This window comes from Drosophila virilis, chromosome 2 (assembly GCF_030788295.1).
Source record: "Drosophila virilis strain 15010-1051.87 chromosome 2, Dvir_AGI_RSII-ME, whole genome shotgun sequence".
Taxonomy (NCBI): domain Eukaryota; kingdom Metazoa; phylum Arthropoda; class Insecta; order Diptera; family Drosophilidae; genus Drosophila; species Drosophila virilis.
In genome coordinates, this window is record NC_091544.1 from 8,696,016 (window position 1) to 8,702,015 (window position 6,000).

The 6,000-nt window shown below is 37.1% G+C and overlaps 1 protein-coding gene across 2 annotated transcripts in view; it reads right to left on the minus strand.

The window, feature by feature from the left end:
• cv-c (crossveinless c) overlaps positions 1–5,375 on the minus strand; it is a 93,153-nt gene extending 87,778 nt beyond the window's left edge. For both annotated transcript variants that reach the window (XM_015172200.3, XM_032438894.2), the window contains exon 1: positions 4,387–5,375. The gene's annotated coding sequence lies outside the window, so the exon portion shown is untranslated. The remainder of the gene's footprint in view (positions 1–4,386) is intronic.
• Between the last annotated feature and the right edge of the window lie 625 nt (positions 5,376–6,000).

A 6,000-nucleotide genomic window follows, 5' to 3' on the forward strand; every position in this document is an offset into this window, starting at 1 on the left:
TTTGCATTTGTTGTTTATTGTTTACCTCCCCAGTTGAAACCTATTGATCTGTGGCTGAGACTTGGGGCTAGCTCTAAGTTGAAGAGCTTAACAAATATATAAATCTCGCTAACTGCTTGTAAAATGTACATTGTTGAACAAAAAAACACAAAAATAAACAATCCCTGAACTTAGTTATATAAAATTATAACGTTCTGATTCCTGAATAATAATTTGTTTGCACAATAATACCTGCGAAGAACAATAAAAGGGAAGATAGTAAAATAATATTACTCAGAAATAAAATATTTAAATCTTTTTAATTTACGGCATTAACTTTAGTTTTCGATCAATAATTGTATTTGGCTCATATTAGTTTTTCCGCCTACATGATTACTTGTAATTATGTACAAAATTTAACAATTTTTAATGATTTTTATATCACATATTTGAGTTTTCCACTAGCCGAACCATGTGTTGACAAAGTTTCAACACTCGACGAGTACTATAAAGAGAAAATCCCGCTGCACAAATGCATCTGCTTGCAATTTGAGGCAACATATGTGAGTTTGCCTAGGCCCTGGAGCATAAAAAATATATACAGAAACACAAGAATACATGCAACACATGTGTTTGTGTGTGTGTGTGTGTGTGTGTGTGTGTGCCCGTGTGTGTTAAAACTGGCAGCCAAAGGCAAGGCAATTCAAAAGTCATTGAGGCGCAAAAGTCAAGCATAAATATTTCAAATAATGTTTGTTGGCCCCGGCCGGAGCCCCACAACGCCACTGGGCACTGGCAATAGCTGTGGCTATAGCAATAGCATTGGGTCTGGGTCTGGGCCTGATGCTCTCTGCTCTCTGCGCTCTGTGCTCTGTGCTCTGTGCTCAGGGCAGGCAACGTTGTGTGGCATAATTTGGTGAGAGTTCGAGTTCAACAGCTGAAAAACAGCCACAACAACAGAAACAACCGAAACAACAACAGCAACAACAACAACAACAAGCGCATTAACTCGAAATAAGAACAACACGAATCCCAGAGCAGTGTTTCGAGGAGAGCAGAGACTGGAGGCATCGTTGTAATAGTCGCCGACAACGTCGCTGATGACCTCAGTTAAAAATAAATAATACTTTACATTGTTTGGAATTAGTTGCTGTTTTTGGTTAGAATATTGTTGCATCCATCTACAACTGTGTATCTATGTATATGTATATGATATGTAGCTGTGCTGCTTGTTTAGGTTGTAAGTTCAGGGTGGCGCTCAGTGTCGCCTCCCATTGCTGACGATAGCAACAACAACGATGACAACGCAGACATCGCAGACGACGCAGACAACGACAACAACATCGGCATACAAATCATTTTGTCAACTCAACTTGTTCTGGCAGCTGTATAGGGTATTTATGTAAATTCTTGTTCGACATTTATCACAGATGAAATTGATGAACCTGCCCGTGATATATGGCTATAAAGATGGGGGAGTTATACACCAGATACATCTGGGGAATACGAAATGAAGAACATCTGCAGCAGTTCCTCAAAAATTAATTAATAAATGAACGTTTAAGGTTTTTATTCTGTTTTACAAATCAAATTCCTCAAATTATGATTTCTATATAAGAAACCAGTTGTTTATCGAAAACTCCATTTATTAAGATTAGAAATCGAGTTTGAGGACAGAAAAGGGTTCTCAAACCTGGAATGTTTCCAATTGATTTAACAAGAAAAGTTTTTAAAACAGTTGTGCTAAGCATTTAACTTAAACTCACTTTTTATGTGTCATTAAATGTGTAATTCTCAGAAGGAGGCATTATGATTGCCATATATATTCTTGATCAGTATCTCTATGTGCAGAAGTTTAACCTTTTTCAAGATATCTTCACCAATTTCAACATTTGTTTGCTTCATAATTCTGTTCTCAGGTCAGCGAAACCATAAGAAACAGAGTATTTTATGCCCCCTTTCTTTATTGTTTTTATTAATCAAATCTTCAAGTACGCCTAGTTCTGCTAAAATCAGGCCGATTTACAAATATAAAGGCTATTTAATATAGTTTCAACATACATATCTTCAGAGAAAACAGAAATACGATTCAAAGTGTAGGAATACGAGACGGTATAGAATAAAAACATTTGCTCAACTAATTGGCTCCATAAGTCTGCGTGGCATGTTATGGTAAAAATAAATAAACAAATAAATGTGATTACGTCGAAGCACTGCATCGAAAGTTTATAATCTAGTTTCTGAACAATTTTAAATGCTAGAGGTTCTAAGTTTGTAATATTTCAAGGATTCGGATTAGAACTTGGGCTATATTTTGGGTGCTCAGCAATCAGCTGTGTCTCACTTTACCGAAACGGGGCAAACAGAGTAATATAAGCACAAACCATATTGTTTCAGTTGTATTTACCCCGAGTTTGCCGTTAAATTAAACGAGCGCACGCACAAGTGTTTCTTTATAGGTTTTTATACATTTATATATAGGTACATATATATGTAGAAGCATATGTGGAAAATAAACAAAAAGGTAAAAAAAAACCAGTTTATATGAAGGTGGTGTAAAATGCGCGAACCACTCCAAATACATAAGTATATTGTATTCTATAGCTACGAATCGAATAAAGAAATCGAGCTGAACTCCCTTGTGCTTCATAAAAAAAAGGGGATGACGCATGCATAATAATACCGGAAATATATCGATGCAAATCAGAGAACCGCAGCTCATTGAATTATTGTGTTTATTTCATCAACACAACATCGGAGAATCCCAAACACCAACCACAACTCGAATATAAAGTTGAGAAAATAAATAAAGCGGGTAGAACAACTGAGCGATATCCCAACATTCAAAATGGCTCGAACATTTGAATAACATATTAAACGAAATCATTCAATTTACGATCGACTTTATTTTTACTGCAGAAATAAAGAGACTTTTCGGGAATATAAATCTTGTGCAAATTAGAATTCATTTTCAAAAACAAAGCAGGGTTTTTTCCTTTGAGGACCTTTACTGTATTCGGAAGATCAACAAACATTGTTTATGATTTATGATTTCTGATTTTTGTACGCCGTAAAGCTGACAATCGAAACTGTCCCCAACGATCGTCGGAAACGCAGCGAGATAAAGTCTGCGGCTGGTTGTCTCAAGTGCGAGTGCACGATCCGATTTGGATCGCGTTGATGAAACTAGAAGAGCGGGCCAGATAATGCATGCGACTAACTAACTGTTAGCACATGCGTATGGCATATAATATAGGTTATCACAGCCCAGACGAGCCACCAGCCACCACTCAGCGAGCTGACAAGATAAAGCGGCCTACCCGACTAAAAAGGAGAGACAACCGCAAGCCCAAGCCCAAGCCCAAACCCAGACGCAGACGCAGACCCAGGCCATTCACAGGCACAGGCCAATTGCGATAGTGATAGTGATAGCTACGTATGTGTGTGTGTGTGTATTAGTTTTGTGCTTGTGTGGCATATGCCGGTTTGAGTAGAGTCTGTTTTTTTTTTTTTTTTGTTTTTATACCCTCTACGCATTCAAAATATCAAGAGAACGGGTATAATGAGTGTCACGAGCAAATAGAATAATCTTCCATTTTGGCATACACTAAAAATGATGATAATGTCAAGTTAAATGCTTTGTAGGTCGTGTTCGCTGTTTAAATTTCAACAAGTAATTAATCTAGTAATAAATCATTGAAAATCCAGTTAAGAATTGTACTTTAAGAACAAAAACGACTTTAAACTAAGTACAAAACTCTTAAAAGCAAGAAATATGTATAAATTAATAAACATATAAAGATTTTGGATATATAATATATAATCATTCATTGTTCAATTCCTTATCCCAAAATTAATAAACATCGATTTTCAGTCCGGATACTATATATCGTGGAGAAGGAGAATCATTACTTATGCTTATGAACTTTGAATACCATTTTGTATTCCTCCTAATGTTAACAATACAATATTCCACGCTTAAAGTACAGTATTTTTTTTTTTTGTTTTTGGAATAAACATATTTCTGCTCCAAAAACTGTACAAAGCTCGAGCAAAATTATAGAATCCATTTCGATATAACAGCACGCAACAGCCTACAGGGCATCTGCTAGTCGGTCATGCGTGACTGGGGCGCTCTTGCTTGTTATTTATTTATTTATTTCGTTTAGTTGTTAATTTTTATTTTTGGAGTGAAAGTAACTGCAAACATAGCGACAACAACTAAATGTTTTCTAATACGCTCTGTTCTAGGAAACGTCGTCCCTCGCATTAACTTTAGCATCTGCAGATGTTGTTGCTGTTGTGCCTGTTGTTGTTGCTGCACACAGATAAGCTAATGTTTGCCCGCTGCCAGTGATAAGCGGCATGGGGTCGGCTCTGTCGATTTAGACCAACTTTTACACGTACCTTTTAGACGCGCTTGCAGCTGCTTTGATGCAAAGAGATAGAGACACAGATGGAACAAGAGGGTTTTGTGCTTGAACACAAAACACAGACAATTCTCTTTGAATGCACAGATATAATTATTTGTATTTTTTATTAGCTTCACCAATTTCTAATATTTCTGCAACTTCAATTTATTAGATTATATTCCAATTCAATTTTAAAAACTTTTCACATTACGCACATTTACTTTGTTGTTTTGCGCTCGTTTTCGACATTTCAATTTCGATTAAAATTTCAACATGTTTTTCTTTTCTTTTGGAGCTTATGCCAGAATTTTGTAATCTAAAACAAAAACAAACGCGGCGCGCTCTCCCTCTCTCTCATCCTCTCTCTCTTTCTCTCGCGAGAGCACACACGCACACGCTCACAACGGAACCGAAACGAACCGAATAGCTCAGAAAACAGATTTTTACGCACTATTTAGCTTAATATTTTACTGTAATTTTTTCCTGGTTTTTTATGTGTGTGTGTGCGTGTATGAATGGTCGAGTGCGTGAAGGCGGGTAGCTGTGCGAAATTGAAGCCGAAAAAAACACGCGAGTTCGCCGCGTCTTGACAATCGAAGCGTTTGTTTTGTTTGCAACTGCAATTTCCGCGCTCGTTTCTTTTTGTTTATACTAAAACCGATTTTGTTGTTGTTGTTGTTGCTGATGGTGTTTTCGTTGTTGTTGCTGCAGCAAAACAAACATTTTCTTTCTTAATAAACTTTTACGCTGCGCTATCGTTTCGTGTGTGTCTTGTTTATCGTATTTTCTTCGGTTTGTTTTGTAATTTCGTTCACGTTCTCGTCCACGGCCTCTATGCGATTGTATGGGCTGTATGAATGTCTGTCTCACGCTCCGCGCCGCTCATTCATAAATCGTAGACCCGAACGAAACAGCGACAAAAACTTATCTCTCGACCCGTCTGCACGTCTGCTTAGCTTGGCAAGCGGTTGCCGACTAACGGTTGCAACCAATCGGCAACGGCGGCCACGATCGTTTTACGTTGCCATCGAACATGTTCCAATCATACAAATGCTTAACAGCGAGCTTGCTGTATTGCGTCTAAAGTGTGGAAGAAACAGAATAAACTTTAATTTTACAATGGGCGTGATAAATATTTAGTATTAAAGCATTTATTAGAAACTTCCAACACGGATTAAACTTTAACTAAGGCATATGCCGTGTGCATATCATGCTAACTTCAATTATCTATATATATATACATGCATACAGCATGGACTAGCCAACTCATTTTTTGTAGCTTAATAAGTGTGCAATAAAACACATCGAATATTTTTGAAAAAAAAATAAACAATGACTTAAAGTAAATTTTAAATGTTCCAAATAAATATATCTAACACAGGCTTAACATATATATGCCGTTGCCCACACTTTAACAGAGCGAACATACCGCTGCTTAACCGTTTCGGTGAGCGAACTTGTTGGCTGTGGAACCAGTGCAGGCGCACTTCGAAACGTTCAAAGAATCGGTTGAAAGAACTTTTCGTCATTGAAAGTAAAACCGAATGGAAAAAACTCCACCTGCGGCTTTTTGTTGTGTAAATTTACACACTTTCCAATGTTAACAAGC